Source organism: Bos grunniens, chromosome 14, assembly GCF_055505025.1.
Source record: "Bos grunniens cultivar Pamir isolate PY7600 chromosome 14, Bosgru_T2T1.0, whole genome shotgun sequence".
NCBI lineage: Eukaryota > Metazoa > Chordata > Mammalia > Artiodactyla > Bovidae > Bos > Bos grunniens.
The window spans coordinates 33,951,919-33,970,159 of record NC_141178.1 but is presented as its reverse complement, the minus strand read 5'-3'; the positions used below and the strand labels follow the sequence as shown (position 1 = coordinate 33,970,159).

The following is an 18,241-nucleotide window of genomic DNA, read 5'->3' as shown; positions in this document are numbered from 1 at the left end:
TCAGAGTTTTTGTAATATGTGAATTTGCAAAATAAAAGATTGTTAATCTCATGTTGCTTTCCAATTTTTATTTATGTATGAAGTGATTTCTCTCAGGTAAAATCCCAAAGTTCAGGGATCACTGTGGCAGATGATCATTATAACAAAGTTGATGGTAAATCTTGGAGATTAAGAAGGAAATCTGTGAATAAAGAGGGAATAATGGCTTCCATTGTATTTATTCTCTGGGAATAATAATTTTTAAAAATAGGTAAGAAGGAGAAGAATTACCTTTGGGAAATTAGAAGCTAAGAGCTTTTCAATTTATAAGCTTTTTAAATATACACCCAAACTTTGGGCTACTGATCTGTAATGAGTTACAAGATATTTTGAGGTCTTCTCATGGGTGACTGTATTTATATTTATTTATATTCCATGTGAATGAATAGCTATGATCAGTAAGGCAGCTCCCATAAAGTAAACTTCTAGAGTTATTTTCTTTAAAAAGACAGAGCTAATCTTACCACAGAGGCTTATTGGCAGGATAGAGAAATATTGCAACTCCCCACAATAAAGTAAATCTTTCAACAAGACTGATATCCATTTAAAAATGAAGACTGCTGAATGGTGGTGAGTGGGAGCCACTAAACCTTTTGATATATGTTTCAGACAGGTTCTAGCCAAACCACTGAACTGTCCCATCAAGTCTGGGCATTAAGTTGAGGTTCAGAGAGGAAGAGGGCCTGGTTCTAAATGCAGGAGAGAATAGGAATGGGTTTAGATTTCAAAAGTACCTAGTAAGCTCTGTGTTTCTTTCTTAATATAAAAGACATGTTTTCTGAATGCAAAAAGACACTTCCACAGTTTCAAGAGCTATTGGATTCCAGTTATTTTCAGGTACTAATTTTTGCTTTGCTATTATATGCCCATTCTTGTTTTCTTACCAGTTTTGAGTAGCATCCATTGTCATCCATTTTTATCCTTTCCCTTAGTCATCTTTCTTCTGAAATTTGTTTATATTCAATACTTCCTATAACAGACAGAATGAATGAGATGATGTCATCTGATCTGATTATAATTCTCACATTACTGAGAAAAAAGGAAGCAGACAAAATAGTTAAAAATTGCTTTGGGATGGCCAACATTTATGGTTTTGGAAATAGAGACTCAACAAATAAAATTCACTCTGACTTTATTCTTAATACAAGTTAATAATTCAGATAGGACTAAATTTGGAATTAAGATCATTCAATTGTATTGATCACTGAGGCAATGTTTGAGCCCTGTCATTTTCTTTTGTTATGTCTGCAAAGAAAGTGAAGTCTTAATTCTAGTGTGCCTTCTGATGAGGTATGAGCATCGCTGGAACAGGAACCAGTGACCAATAGAAGTCAGTATAACACTTAACCCTGCACTTTAATTTCCTTTAGGAAACAATTTCTCTAGTCAATTTAACATAACATGTGACTGACTAAGAAAGGGACCTGGTGAAGAGATAGGAACTACGCAGGCACAGCCCTGTCTTTCAGAAGTAAGACCTAGAAGGGTGAAGACTAAAAAGGAAGTCTGTTTTTCTGATGACTGCTGCTGCTGCTGCTAAGTCACATCAGTCGTGTCTGACTCTGTGCAACCCCATAGACGGCAGCCCACCAGGCTCCCCCGTCCCTGGGATTCTCCAGGCAAGAACACTGGAGTGGGTTGCCATTTCCTTCTCCAATGCATGAAAGGGAAAAGTGAAGTTGCTCAGTCGTGTCTGACTCTTAGTGACCCCATGGACTGCAGCCCACCAGGCTCCTCCATCCATGGGATTTTCTAGGCAAGAGTACTGGAATCGGGTGCCATTGCCTTCTGATGACTAGGACAGGTAAAATTGTTACTGAGAAAATTTAAAAGTAAGTCAACTTATTATTAAATTGAAAAGGAAAATTAAGGTACCAAAAATTTTCAAAAAGTGTATGTGTCTAAATTACCTAGGTGGTTTATATGTAGCAAACTTTTTGAATATCTATGCATTTATCCAACCAGTCCATTCTGAAGGAGATCAGCCCTGGGATTTCTTTGGAAGGAATGATGCTGAAGCTGAAACTCCAGTAGTTTGGCCACCTCATGCGAAGAGTTGACTCATTGGAAAAGACTCTGATGCTGGGAGGGATTGGGGGCAAGAGGAGAAGGGGACGACAGAGGATGAGATGGCTGGATGGCATCACTGACTCAATGGACGTGAGTCTGAGTGAACTCCGGGAGTTGGTGATGGACAGGGAGGCCTTGTATGCTGCGATTCATGGGGTTGCAAAGAGTCGGACAGGACTGAGCGACTGAAATGAACTGAACTGAACTGATGCTTTTATTTATCTACCTATCTATCTCCTGTATCTAATAAAAATTTTGGTTTTGAAAGTATGTACCAAGCTTGGAGAACTATTAAGCTTCAGTCAGTTCAAGTTGATCCTTGAACAATACAGATTTTAGCTCCAAGGGCCTGATTGTGGATTTTTTACTATAAATATTATAATAGGACTTCCCAGGTGGCACCGTGGTAAAGAATCTGCCTGTGTGAGAGACTCAAGAGACATGGGTTTAATCCCTGGGCCAGCAAGATCCCCTGGAGAAGGAAAGGGCAACCTACTCCAGTATTCTTGCCTGGAGAATCCCATGGACAGAGGAGCCTGGCGAGCTAGAGTACATGGGGTCTCCAAGAGATGATGTGCATGCACGCACTATTACAATACTTCATGATTGAGTTTGACTGTATCTGCCCATTGATCTGGAACCACAGACATGGAGAGCAGACTATAAAGCTGTACTCAGATTTTCAGTTGCACAGAGGGTCGCTACTCCTCACCCCTGTGTTGTCAAAAGGTCAGCTGTCACAGAGGTTCCGTTGTTGTTGCAGAAAGAAAAATGAACGGTGAGTTGATGGGAGTAGTCCAGGAGGGAGTATCAAGACTTTCATTCCACAAAGCATGTGGTCCATTCCTCAGCAGCCCAATTGCCCAGCAGGATCTGCTTTCCAAGCTCCATCAGTGGGGCCATGCGGGTGAGTAGAGGCTGTGTCTGACTTTCAGTGGCTGACCCTCTTCCACCCTCTCAGCTCTGCCTCCGACCTAACGCAGGTGATCCTGACAACCTTGGGAGCCTCCTGTGGAAGACAGAGGAGCCAAAACTGAGGAAGGGCTTGGAGGAGAGCCATCCGCTGATTAGAAACGGACATTTGGATTCCACATAAGCAATAAATTAACTTCAGTCATACAGGTTTCTTTGGAAGAGTACCTAGCTCTTCCCTAATCAATATCTAAAGCATCTTTTTACTTGAAATGGGAGTTAGCTTGACTCAGGATTGAAAGTGAATATTCAAAATAAATTGCCCCTAAACTCAGAGAATATTCTGCCATCAGAATCTCTGTAACAGTGACTTTTCTGGCCAACTGTGGTCCGCATTCCTATTTCTCTGTAGTTAGCAACACTATGCTTTACATTTTGCACAACAAAACAGGTAGGAGTTTTGTGCTGTTCAAATGTCAAAACCTTATTTACATTTTGCATTCTTACTAATAGCCCTGTGTAATGTGCAGGGAAATCTTATATTCCTAGGGCCTTGTTAACATCTTTTTTTTTTTTATCCTTGATACTTCACCTTTTTTGTTTTCTGGAAGTTTACTATATCATTTGATTCTCTTACTCTAGTAAATTTATACTGAAATTGTGAAAACCAAAAGCAAAAAAGTAACAATGGATCTACTACTATCTACTAATAACACATGAAATCAGCTATGTCAAGCTATCAGATTATTAATGATATAAAATTCTAGAGTTAGGAAGTCAGTTATCTAAACTGTGCTTTCTATTAAAATGCTGTTTTATATCCACAAAGACCTCAGTGAGAATAATGTGATTCTCCACTTGAGAAGTACTACACGCCCATGAAATCAGTACACTCTAATAGCCTACTTTGGGAGTGGAAACTTCTGGGTTAGATGATGAATACTGGACACACTGTATGTTTGTAAGTTAAACTAATAGGTCTCTCTCATTCTTGAATGTAATATCAAAGTGTCAAGTCAATTTTATCTGATGATAACTCATTCCCTAATCTTTCCTTCCTTCCTGGCCAACATGTCCTCTTTGTCTTAGCAGTCACTTCCTTTACTGATCACTTTCAATGAACCAAAACACTTAGCCTAGCAATTCCCCAAGACTACTCTGGTTCCCAGTCCAAGTTTCAAGTCATCTCACTTTTCTTCCCCCTCATCCCAAATGACCTTCCTCATAAAAACTTGTATTACCTCAGAGTTATATGTTAGGAGGACCACGATTGAACATGGGAGAGAGTTAAAATGGTGCAGTAGTTCAGAATCTGGGATTAGACCTCAATTTCTTCATATTAGCTAAATAACATTTGGGTCAGTCTTGAGCCTCAAAGAAGACCAGGAAATGGCCCAGGCAAGCTGAACAGTTAACAACAGCTCACCACTCAGAGTTTAGCATAAAATAATTTCCTTCAGCAGACGTCCAGTGACTTCCCCAAGCTATGTCCCACTGTAGTTTCCTCACCTTTTTTCTTCAGTTCTAGCACAAACCAGACTTTATTGCAATTGTTCTCCATCTCACACCCTGGACTATAAGGTACATGAGAACCTGAGTTTTGTCTAACATTATATTCTTCATGCTTAGTGCAATTCTTAAGTCATGTGCGTGCATGCTCAGTCGCTCAGTCGTGTCCGACTCTTTGTGACCTTATGGACTGAGGCCTGCCAGACTCCTCTGTCCATGGGATTTCCCAGACAAGAATACTGGAGTGGATTGCCATTTCCTTCTCCAGGGCATCTTCTCAACCCAGGGACCGAACCAACATCTCTTGCATTGGCAGGCAGATTCTTTACCACTGAGCCACCTGGGAAGCCTTAAGAGACCCTTAAACTTTTATTGAATGGATGGATAAATAAATTAAAATCTCCTTAGGGAGAGATTTGAGGAAGACAGGCCACTGAGGGGGATGGGGTGGGGAAATGTATAGGAGAATAGGTTGAAAGTAAAAATAAAAGTATATTTAAACATGTTGGCCCAGAGATGTGAAGACAACCAGGAGCATCTTCTCTGTCTTTAAAATTTGGAAGGCTGCAATTTTATTGCATTATATTCAGTCAATTACCAAATGGTAGCCAACTGTTTCCCATAGGTTCTGAGGATACAAAGGAAGAGAAAAAGGTTCCCAATCACACAGAGTTTGAAATATAGTGAAGGCAATACAGATGTTAACAAGTAATAACAGTAGTATGTGGTTAGTGCAACACAGTGCAAAGGATGTTCATCTAACTCAAGACAAATAGACTCAAGAAAGTGTTCTCAGACAGCATAATGCCTGAGTTAAATCTGGAAGGTGCACACAAAGGGAGGTAAAGAAGGAGACAGAGGTAACCTCTGGTAAACATGTCAATTTGCATCATGGGTCTCTGAGTTCAAAGCAAATTGGCTGCAAAAAGAAGAGGCATGTATTGACTCCCAGAATTGAAGAGTTGAAGAGTCTGGTGGAGACTTAAGAAGGAGGTTAGGTCAGATTAGGTCAGGAGACTCAAATATTATCTTCATCTCTCTCTCTCTCTCTCTCCATTTCTCTCTCTCTCTCCCTCTTCTGCCTCTGCTGTTTGTTTGGTTGACTTTCTCCTCGATTTTCACTCATGGGAATGAGACAATCCCTGGTAGCTGCAGATTCCTCCTCCTGATTGCCATCTCACACATCCTCAGAGAATGAGAAAGTTCAGCCTTCCTAAGAGCACCCATAAAGCCCAAGATTCAAGTCTCATTGATCTGGCTCAAAATCTGCCCTATTCCTACCATGTCAATGTGACCACAGAGATAAACTGCTCTATTCAGATATCTTGACTCACTTGCCCACCTCTGTTATCCAGGGTAAGGTCAAACCCATCAATTCACATGGCTCAACAATGAGGGGCTGTGTCAGTGACAGAACTGAGGGAGGAGCTGCTGCTAGAACAAAGCAGGGATAAACATCAGATGGGTAAAAACCATGTGTTCATCTCTCTCACACATGCACGCATGAGTGCACACACACACACACACACAAAGAGAAAAGCATACACCAATAGGCATTAGAAAATATCTCTTCCATATGTGTCTGTCTCCTATAATTAATTTATTAAATGTTTTCATTTTCTTTCTACATAGATATCCCCCATATTATACCACACATTTATGCACATAAACACAAATATACATGGCAAATCACAAATTTTAAAATATGATGAAAATTTAACAAGAGCAACAAAGAGATACGTGTATAATGCCATAAGTGTCATTATGCTTTCTGGTTAAATCTACTCACTGGAAAAGACACTGATGCTGGGAAAGATTGAAGGCAAGAAAAGGGGACGACAGAGGACACAGAGGTTGGATGGCATCACCGACTCAATGGACATGAGTTTGAGCAAGCCCCAGGAGTTGGTGGTGGACAAGGAAGCCTGGCTTATTGCAGTCCATGAGGTCACAAAGAGTCAGACACAACTAAGCGACTAGATTGAACTGACAAGGTGCTTTAGTTGTTCACTAGAAATAATGTTGCTGGCTGCCTCCTGCATGACATGACCTACAGCTATCTTTACAAATCTGATGAGCAGGGCTCATGCTCCATGTGGCTATGAGGATCTGTTTGTAGGGATCACTACTTTTTAAAAAAACTGGAAAAGACCTAAAAGATCATATTATATACTTACCCTCTTATTCCATAAGTAAGAAATTAAGTCCAGAAAGGTTCAATATCATGTAAAATTTACAGATTTGATGGTGAACCAGTTTCCTTAAGTGAAACACCAAATGGTACTTCTCAAAAAGAAAAATATACACCAGACCATCTCCCTCACCACTTTCTGCACGTGAAAACCAGAGGAAAGTAAAGAAGAACCAGGTGCCCCCTTTTCTGCCAATATGAAAATTCTCCATTATGAAACACCTGAAATGCTATAAAACACAGAAAAATAATTCATTTCATTATTTTAAAGCAAGAGGAGAGGTTTTTTTTTCTAGTTTCAATATGGGTTAGAAAAGATTGTGGTTATTTTAGGGACTCTATTCAAGATTCATTTATGGAGAAACTTGACCATGTTGGAAAACAAAGACCAGTACCTGAATTGTCCCTGCAAATTCTTGAAGAAATACGACCTAATTTTTATATAATAGATTCTTTTTCTAATTCAAATATCACATACATTTTTAAAAAAATATTTAACAGGTCAATAATTAAAATGTAACATTTGGTTTCTGTGTCTCAAATCCTAATCAGGACATTTCATGGGACTAACTCAAGTAAGTCTCTACCTAGAACTATCATTCCTCATGTGTCCTTAGTCACGTAAGAGAAGATGCAGCATGGTAATCTACATTCTTCAGCATTACTGGTTGGGGCATAGACCTGGATTACTGTGATATTGAATGGTTTTCCTTAGAAATGAACAGAGATCATTCTGTTATTTTTGAGATGGTACTCAAGTATTGCATTTTGGACTCTTTTGTTGACTATGAGCGTTACTCCATATCTTCTAAGGGATTCTTGCCCACAGTAGTAGATATAATGGTGAGTGAGTGAGTGAAGCCACTCAGTCATGTCCGACTCTTTGCAACCCCACAGACTTTAGCCCGCCATACTCTTCCATCCAGGGATTTTCCAGGCAAGAATACTGGATTGGGTTGCCATTTCCTTCTCTAAGATATAATGATCATCTGAATTAAATTCGCCCATTCCAATCCATTTTAGTTCACTGATTCCTAAAATGTCGATGTTCACCCTTGCCATCGCCTGTTTGACCACTTCTAATTTACCTTGATTCATGGACCTAACATTCCAGGATCCTATGCAATATTGCTCTTTACAGCATCGGACTTCACTTCCATCACCAGGCACATCCATCACTGGGTATTGTTTCTCTTCATTCTTTCTGGAGTTATTTCTCCACTCTTCTCTAGTAGCATATTGGGCACCTACCCACCTGAGGGGGTGGGGTTCATCTTTCAGTGTCACATCTTTTTGCCTTTTCATACTGTTCATGGGGATCTCAAGGCAAGAATACTGAAGTGGTTTGCCATTCCCTTCTCCAGTGGACCACATTCTGTCAGAACTCTCCACAATGACCCATCCATCTTGGATGTCCTTGTCATCATAGGGGACTGGAATGCAAAAGTAGGAAGTCAAGAGATACCTGGAGTAACAGGCAAATTTGGCCTTGGAGAACAAAATGAAGTAGGCCAAAGGCTAACACAGTTTTGTCAATGGAATCCACTGGCCATAGCAAACACCCATTTCCAATAAAACAAGAGAAGACTCTATACATAGACATCACCAGATGGTCAATACCAAAATCTGATTATATTCTTTGCAGCCAAAGATGGAGAAGCTCTGTACAATCAGCAAAAATAAACTGAGCTGACTGTGGCTCAATTGAAGAAAGTAGGGAAAATCACTAGACCATTCAGGTGTGACCTAAATCAAATCCCTTATGATTATAGAGTGGAAGTGAGAAATAGATTCAAGGGACTAGATCTGATAGACAGAGTGTCTGAAGAAATATGGACAGAGATACATGACGCTGTACAGGAGGCAGGGATCAAGAACATCCCCAAGAAAAAGAAATGTAAAAAGGCAAAGTGATTGTCTGAGGAGGCCTTACAGATAGCTGTGAAAAGAAGAGAAGCAAAAGGCAAAGGAGAAAAGGAAAGAGATACCCACTTGAATGCAGAGTTCCAAAGACTAGCAAAGAGAGATAAGAAAGCCTTCCTCAGTGATCAGTGCAAAGAATTAGAGGAAAACAATAGACTGGGAAAGACTACAGATCTCTTCAAGAAAATTAGAGATACCAAGGGAACATTTCATGCAAAGATGGGCTCACTAAAAGGCAGAAATGGTATGGACCTAACAGAGGGAGAAGATATTAAGAAGAGATGGTGAGAATGCACAAAAGAACAATACAAAAAAGATATTCATGACCCAGATAATCATGATGGTGTGATCACACACTTAGAGCCAGACATCCTGGAATGTGAAGTCAAATGGGCCTTAGGAAGCATCACTACGAACAAAGCTAGCAGAGGTGATGGAATTCCAGTTGAGCTATTTCAAATCCTAAAAGATGATGTTGTGAAAGAACTGCACTCACTATGCCAGCAAATTTGGAAGACTCAGCAGTGGCCACAGGACTGGAAAATGTCATTTTTCATTCCAATCCCAAAGAAAGGCAATGCCAAAGAATGCTCAAACTACTGCACAATTGCACTCATCTCACACGCTAGCAGAGTAATGCTAAAAATTCTCCAAGCCAGGCTTCAACAGTACATGAACTGTGAACTTCCAGTGTTCAAGCTGGTTTTCGAAAAGGCAGAGGAACCAGAGATCAAATTGCCAACATCTGCTGGATCATCAAAAAGTCAAGAGAGTTCCAGAAAAACATCTACTTATGTTTTATTGACTGTGCCAAAGCCTTTGACTGTGTGGATCACAATAAAGTGTGTAAAATTCTGAAAGAGATGGGAATACCAAACCACCTGACTTGCCTCCTGAAAAATCTGTATGCAGGTCAGGAAGCAACAGTTAGAACCAGACATGGAACAACAGACTGGTTCCAAATTGAGAAAGGAATATATCAAGGCTGTATATTGTCACCCTGCTTATTTATCTTTTTTTTTAATGCTTATTTATCTTATATGCAGAGTACATCATGAGAAACACTGGGCTGGATGAAGCACAAGTTGGAATCAAGACTGCTGGGAGAAATATCAATAACCTCAGATATGCAGATGACACCACCTTTATGGAAGAAAGTGAAGAGGAACTAAAGAGCTTCTTGATGAAAGTGAAAGAGGAGAGTGAAAAAGCTGGGTTAAAACTCAACATTCAAAAAAACTAAGATCATGGCATCCAGTCCCATCACTCCATGGCAAATAAATGGAGAAACAATGGAAACAGTGACAGACTTTATTTTCTTGGGCTCTCGAATCACTGCAGATGCTGACTGCAACCATGAAATTAAAAGATCTTTACTCCTTGGAAGAAAAGCTATGACCAACCTAGATAGCATATTAAAAAGCAGAGACATGACTTTGCCAACAAAAGTTTGTCTAGTTCAGGCTAGGGTTTTTCCAGTAGCCATGTATGGATGTGAGAGTTGGATCATAAAGAAAGCTGAGCACCAAAGAATTGATGCTTTTTAACTGTGGTGTTGGAGAAGACTCTTGAAAGTTCCTTGGACTGCAAGGAAATCCAAATAGTCTATCCGAAAGGAAATAAGTCCTGAATGTTCACTGAAAGGACTGATGCTGAAGCTGAAACTCCAACACTTTGTCCACCTGATGCAAAGAACTGACTCCTTGGAAAAGACTCTGATTCTGGGAAAGATTGAAAGCGGGAGGAGAAGGGATGACAGATGAGATGATTGGTTGGCATCACTGACTCAATGGACATGAGTTTGAGTAAGCTCCAGGAGTTGGTGATGGACAGGGAAGCCTCAGTTCAGTTCAGTTCAGTAGCTCAGTTGTGTCTGACTCTTTGTGACCCCATGGACATGCAGCACGCCAGGCTTCCCTGTCTATCACCAACTCCCATAGTTTACTCAGACTCATGTTCATTGAGTTGTTGATGCCATGCAACCATCTCATTCTCTGTTGTCCCCTTCTCTTCCCGCCTTCAATCTTTCCCAACACCAGGGTCTTTTCAAATGAGTCAGTTCCTTGCATCAGGTGGCCAAAGTATTGGAGTTTCAGCTTCAACATCAGTCCTTCCAGTGACCACTCAGGACTGATCTCCTTTTGGATGGACTGGTTGGATCTCCTTGCACTCTCAAGAGTCTTATCCAACACCACAGTTCAAAAGCATCAATTCTTCGGTGCTCAGATTTCTTCACAGTCCAACTCTCACATTCATACATGACTACTAGAAAAACTATAGCCTTGACTAGATGGACCTTTGTTGGCAAAGTAATGTCTCTGCTTTTCAATATGCTGTCTAGGTTGGTCATAACTTTTCTTCCAAGGAGCACACATCTTTTAATTTTATGGCTGCAGTCACCATCTGCAGTAATTTTGGAACCCAAGAAAATAAAGACTGTCACTGTTTCCAGTGTTTGCCTATCTATTTGCCACAAGGTGATGGGACTGGATACCGTGATCTTAGTCTTCTGAAAGTTGAGCTTCAAGCCAACTTTTTAACTCTCCTCTTTCACTTTCATCAAGAGGCTTTTGAGTTCCTGTTCACTTTCTGCCATAAGAGTGGTGTCATCTGCATGTCTGAGGTTGTTGATATTTCTCCTAGCAATCTTGATTCCAGCTTGTGCTTCATCCACCCCAGCATTTCTCATGATATACTCTGCATATAAGTTAAACAAACAGGATGACAATATATAGCCTTGATGTACTCCTTTCCCTATATGGAACCAGTCTGTTGTTCCATGTCCAGTTCTAACTGTTGTTTCCTGACCTGCATACAAGTTTATCAAGAGGCAGGTCACGTCGTCTGGTATTCCCATCTCTTTCAGAATTTTCCACAGTTTGTGGTGAGCTACACAGTCAAAGGCTTTGGCATAGTCAATAAAGCAGAAATAGATGTTTTTCTGGAACTCTCTTGCTTTTTTGATGATCCAGTGGATGTTGGCAATTTGATTTCTGGTTCCTCTGCCTTTTCTAAATCTAGTTTGAACATCTGGAAGTTCACGGTTCACGTGTTGTTTATGCCTGGCTTGGAGAATTTTGAGAATTACTTTGCTAGCTTGTGAGATGTGTGCAATGTGCTGTAGTGTGAGCATTCTTTGGCATTGCCTCTCTTTGCAATTGGAATGAAAACTGACCTTTTCCAGTCCTGTGGCCACTGCTGAGTTTTCCAAATTTGCTGGCATATTGAGTGCAGCACTTTTACAGCATCATCTTTTAGGATTTGAAATGCATGTGCTGCAGTCTATGGGATCACAAAGAGTTGGACACGACTGAGTGACTGAACTAAACTGAACTGAATCTACATTCATTTACAGGTATTCCAACATAAAGTGAGAAAATAAAGGGGTGAAAAGTAAAGATCACTGTTGGATCTTGTAAATGGAAACAATAATAGGAGGAATAGCAGTAAACACACACAATACATATATTTTTTGCACTATCAATTTGTACTTGTGAAAATTTTGCTCTTTAATATGGGTATTATACCTCCAATAATATTTTACTATTAAAAGTTTAGTAATCTATTTTCCTTTTCTCCTGAACATATTTTTTATCTGGAGAAACTGTCAGTGAAAGTATCAGATAGACATGTCCTGTAACTCTAAAAATAGAATGAAACCTTAGATCTATTTTATGTCTTGTGAATGCCTTTAATCTTTAAATCTCTGGATTATAACCTATTCTACTAATATTTATTCCTCTCTCTGGAAGTCATTTTAGGGTCCATCATTGACACAGATGATAGGTGTAACATGATGCAGTAAAAAAATCTGATATTTTTATTCTGGGGTTCCGTCAACCTTTTTCGGGAATGAGCCGTTATGCTCTGCAGTGCGGTTTGAAGAAATTCTTGTTCTTTAGTCATTTATCCTTGACTTCAGTTTACACACAATATCAAAAGAAAAAATCCCTGAAGGCATTCACAGTTATATTTTACTCCAATTACAGATTTCTTCAGCAGTATACTCTGAAACTTTAACTTTCTGAAATGGATGTTTTTGGGGTAGATTAAGGTGACAGCTATAACGCTGGGTGGGACTTTGAAGTGTTTAAAAATTCCTCCCCACGAGATAAGCCTGAAGCTGAATTTCAGCCAAGAGTCTGTAATTGCCTGAAAGTGTGATGCTTTCCATTTGTTTCTTCAAAGTTTCTTCCATTTTACCCACAGAGGCAGCATTTTCCTATTTCAGGCCTCATCTTTTCCATAACGTTTTCCTCCCCGAAAGAGATTTTAGAGGGCCTATCTCAGAGAAAGCTAATATGTTATGACTGGGGATCAGCCAGCCAAGGAATATCTAATTACCTGTTAGATGCCTGTGTAGAGCTTTTAGAGAAATATGATTGCTACAGATAATCCATCTCTGGACAAGATGAACCCCATGAAACTGTTAGGAAACAATGCAAGCTTAATGTGTTCTTAAATGTCAAATTGGAAGAAGTGAAGCAAAAGACAATTGTGTCAAGAAAGGCAGTTGAAAGTCAGCTATCAGTTCAGTTCAGTCGCTCAGTCGTGTCCAACTCTTTGAGACCCTATCCCTATGGACTGCAGCACGCCAGGCCTCCCTGTCCATCACAAACTCCCCGAGTTTACTCATTTCATGTCCATGGAGTCGGTGATACCATCCAACCATCTCATCCTCTGTCGTCCCCTTCTCCTCCTGCCTTCAGTCTTTCCCAACATCAGGGTCTTTTCAAATGAGTCAGTTCTTCACATCAGGTGGTCAAAGTGTTGGAGTTTCAGCTTCAATATCAGTCCTTCCAATGACTATTCAGGACTGATTTCCTTTAGGAATCTGGAAGTTCATGGTTCATGTACTGTTGAAGCCTAGCTTGGAGAATTCACTACTTTACTAGCATGTGAGATGAATGCAATTGTGCAGTAGTTTGAGCATTCTTTGGCATTGCCTTTCTTTGGGATTGGAATGAAAAGTGACCTTTCCCAGTCCTTAGCCACTGATGGGTTTTCCAAATTTGCTAGCATATTGAATGCAGCACTTTCACAGCATCATCTGTTAGGATTTGAAATAGCTCAGCTATAGTTTATAATAATAATTTAGAAAACCACATTATTGAGGTATATTTTTCAAATCATGAAAACCACCCATTTCAAGTATATGATCTTTTGTAACTTGAGTGAGTGGTACCACCATCACCATAAATGAGTACTAGAACATTTTCATCCCTTCAAGAAGATCCCTCATGACCACTCACAGCTGATCCCTTTCCCACTTCCAGGCAGCCACGGACCTACTTTCTGTATCCAGAAACTCACTTTTCTCTGGATGTGCTATATAAATGGATTCATACAATATGTGGTCTTGTGTATCTTGCTTCTGTCATTTAGTAATGTTTTTGAGATTCATCCATGATGCAGCATTTGTCACTGATAATTTTATTGATGAATAGTATCCCATTGTACAGGATGATTTTGAATGGCAGTGATTTTAAAACTATATTTTTAACAGTGTCTTAAAAACTGTCAAGGTGGATGAATTAACCCATTTCCCCAACAATCACTTAACACAAGAGGTCCTATAACTAAACAGGGCTTGAAAGCCATTGGGATGCTACATATTTCATTCATGCAGTAATTCAACAAATATTTATTAAGGTTCTATTACATACCAGATACTGTGCTGCCCACAAAGTAAGGAAGATATTGTCTCTGTGCTTATGCTCCCACCCCCCATTATGGTCCTTTAAGAGAGATGGGTCTTAGACAAATATGTTTTAGTTAAAGCTGAGATAATTGGTATTATTTAAAAATACAGGGCTCTGTAATAATGGGTAATAGAGGCCTCCAGCCTAATCTGAAACTCTTGAAAGATTTCCCTGTGGGAGTTTATAGTTAAGCTGAGATTTGAAGGACTAAATATTTGGACAGGTTTACTAAAAATAAAAAAGGTGTTTTTTTTTCCCCCCCTCAAAGAACAGGCTTGAGGAAGATTGATGCATTCAAGGAGCTGAAAGGATGCCGTGGTGGCAGAAATGCAGCGATGGAAATAATAAGGGGATGAGCACGATGCAGGAGGGGACTCAGAAAGGGGCAGAGGTCAGCAGGTGCAGGACTTCATGGCTACTGGAAGGATCTGGGATTGTATTTTGAGGGCAAAGTCTGCCATTGAAGTGTTTGAAGCAAGAGAGTGATATGATTGCACTTATGCTTTCCAAAAAAATTACTCTGGAGGTTGTATGGAGAATGGATATTTGAACAACCACAACATTGTAACAGATAAGTAGAATGAGCTCAGTATTAAGGGTTTGCATGTCATTTGTTCCTTGATAATTAATTTATCCCTTTTCCCGAGAACTGTGCCTGCCACCTAATAAGTTCTTCTAGATATTTATCTCAAAGTTGTGAAAGCAGAATCTTGAAGAGGTGTCTGCATTACAGTGTTATCACAGCACTGTTAACAGTAGCCAGTATCTGGAAATGATCTAAATATCTGTCAATGAATGAATGCATAAAGAAAATGTGGTATATCCATACAGTGGAATATTATTCAAACTTAATAAAAAAGGGAATCCTGCCAAATGTGAAATAAGCCAATCACAGAAGGACAGATATTGCATGATTCTACTTACATGAGGGATCTAAACTTTGTCAACCACCTAGAAGCAGAGAATAGAATGGAGGTTGCAGGGACAGGGTGGGTGGGGAATGTGGAGATGCTATTCAAAGGCTACAGAGTTTCAGTGACACAAGATGAATTTGTTCTATCCATTGTATGGTCATTTTGCCTATAGTTAACAATACACTACTGTACACTTGAATGTTTGTTCAGAGGGTAGAGCTCATGTTAAATTGTTCTTACAACAATAAAAAAAAATTGTTGACCGAATGCATGAATGACACAGGCAACGTCCCTGAATTTAGGAATGGTTTACTTTCCTTATAAACTAGAAGGAACGCTTGATGGACCTCATTAATTTGGCTACTTTTGATCATTTGCTCGCTCATATGTTTTATTGCATCAGAGAAATGAGAGCTAGCATGCCAAAACTAATGAATAACCCTAAGTTTAAGCAGAGAATACCTCCCTCTTCCATCATGTGTCACGGCAAGAGAAATGGTGAGGATGCTGAGGTAGCTCATAGTAAATCTAGCTCCCACAGGAAAATGATAACTTCTGTTCAATTAGAAGTGCAAACCCCTTGTAACCGCAAAACAAAACAAACCAACAAAGCAAGCCATTAATTATCTGAGGAAGAATACACAGACTCAACCATACTTTTCCTTATGTCAAAATGGGTTCTGGGCTGCTAACTCTTGGTACTGGTGAAACAGTTTGGAGGAATGTGATTACATCATGACGGCTCCTCATCCGCTGAGTGATGCCTTTCCTCATCAACCCTGAAATTGGTTCTTTCATCTCCAAACTCTGCAAAATGTAAAAACATTTCCCTCTGCTCTCGACTATCTGGTGGCTGGAAACAGATTCCAAAATGCTCTGCTGACAAATTTACCAGGAACACTAGTTATACTGTTTTCTCAAAGCAATGAAATAATATCTTGGGATCGCAGACCCGTGACAACCTTCATTGTTCATGCCAGTTGCTTTTGTATTTTAATTTTTTTAAAGTCTCTACTCTCAACACTTCTGAGCACTATTTTAGAATTTATTGTGTGAAAGATCTTGGCTACCTACTTGCCTCCATTCATCAAAAACTTGGAATCAGTTTATCCCAGGCATGAAATGTCCCTTTGGATTTTGACTGATGGATTAATGATGCTAATGAACATTTGGGGCAGACCAGGGAAAAATGGTGGGATGTTTATTTAGACTCACTTCTAAGAACTTGTTAAAAATAAATGGAATCATTTAATGATTAAATGTGCTTGTTTACATTTCAAAGCTGATTAACTTAAATTTAATCTTTGTTTTCTTTCATTAGATTTGGTGGAAGTTCTCTGTCATTACTTTAATTAGATGCCTTAATAAGGTTTTAAGACACTTCTGCATAGAACTAAATGCAAATTCAGGAGGATGTACCTAAATCCGCCTAGGTGTAAGTCCCATTTCTAGTGCATTAACTGAAAGCCAGTTACATTTTTTATTCTTTTTTATACTCTTTTTAATGTATGTATGTATGTGAGTGCTTACTAGAATCAGTAAGAAATTTCAATCCCTTTTACTTCTCATTTGGATCTCTAGAATGTACCAGAGCTCCAAGGAGAGACTTGAGATTTTTATCTGCATTTCTGGAAAAGGAAATGGCAACCCCTCCAGTATTCTTGCTTGGAGAATTCTTGCTTAGAGCCTGTCAGGCTACAGTCCATGGGATCACAAGAGTCAGACAAAACTTAGTGACTAAACCACCAACCACCACCACCATATAATGAACCTAAGCACTATGGTGCTGAAAATAAAGACAAAAAGTTAAGCAAGCATGGATTTGCTCCTGCAGGAGAGAAGGAAGCCTGTATATATCTCATAAAGTTTCTTTTTAAGTAGGTACTCATTTCTTATTTATCTCAAAGGAACATAAAAGAGAACTTGACATTCGTATTGGAATTAGCTGTCTCTTTAGAACTAGATGAATACTTGGAAGCTCTTGAGTTGGAAACCACAGTTAACCTATCAGATATTCAGAGAGGTGGTGAATTTTTTGGCTTAAAATTAAGATAGGTGTGAAAACTTTGCACAGCTCCATTTTACTGTCTGAATTACATTGTATTTGACCAATCACTAAGACAAGAAATCAAGTGTTTGCATCTGGAAATGATAGAGATATGTGAAAAGTATATCAGTATTCAATGTCTTAAGGTTTGTCTTATGCCTTAAAGTGAAACTGAAGTTGCTCAGTTGTGTCTGACTCTTTGCAACCTCATGGACTGTAGTCTGCCAGGCTCCTCTGTCCATGGGATTTTCCAGACAAGAATACTGGATTGGGTTGCCAAAGGAGTGTCTAACTTTCCTTGTATTGGTGGCAGTTGTAAATGCATTGATGTAATTTTCTTTCATTTGAGAATTACCTTTTTCTTATACACCTACATAACAGAACTTGAGCATATATATAAACTATGATTTATAAATATGTAATTGGTAGCATAACTCAGCATGAACTATAAGATTCTTTCTTAAGAAGCATTATATAATAATAAATGACTCCTTTTAAAATGGTCTAATTAGGTTTAAGTATTTAACCAGCATTAACAGAGAGATTCAAAACCCAGTCTACCTAGACTGCATATTAGCTTATAATGACTTAGGAGTAATCAGCTTTCCCAGATGGCTTCACAAGAAGAGAGGAAATAAAAATAAAACAGTTTAAGAACCAGGTAACTAATTATACACAGATTATTTGTAAACAGCTTTTCTCCTTTGAACAAAAGAAATAAGCTTAGCTGAGATGAACTGAAGCTCTCACTGCCAGACCCGCAACAGCATCATTTTTATTCATAATCTATATTATGGATGAAGTGATAAGACACCATTCTGGGCAATGATCGAAAAACAAGCTGATATTTGCTCTAGCTGAGGGGCAGCTGCTGGGATAGAGTTTTGTTTTTTTGTTTTTTTTTTTTTTGAGGACAGAGGCCTTTGTCTGATTT

The 18,241-nt window shown here is 39.2% G+C and overlaps 1 long non-coding RNA gene across 2 annotated transcripts in view; it reads left to right on the top strand.

Moving 5' to 3' along the window:
• LOC147359254 (uncharacterized) overlaps nucleotides 1–18,241 on the top strand; it is a 264,028-nt gene that overhangs the window by 199,973 nt on the left and 45,814 nt on the right. The window contains exons 3-4 of one of the 2 annotated variants that reach the window (XR_015140640.1): nucleotides 2,873–3,016; nucleotides 14,615–16,515. The exons of the other annotated variant lie outside the window; for it this stretch is intronic. This is a non-coding gene — a long non-coding RNA (uncharacterized LOC147359254). Of the gene's footprint in view, nucleotides 1–2,872; nucleotides 3,017–14,614; nucleotides 16,516–18,241 lie in introns of those variants that run through there. 2 annotated transcript variants of the gene reach the window in all.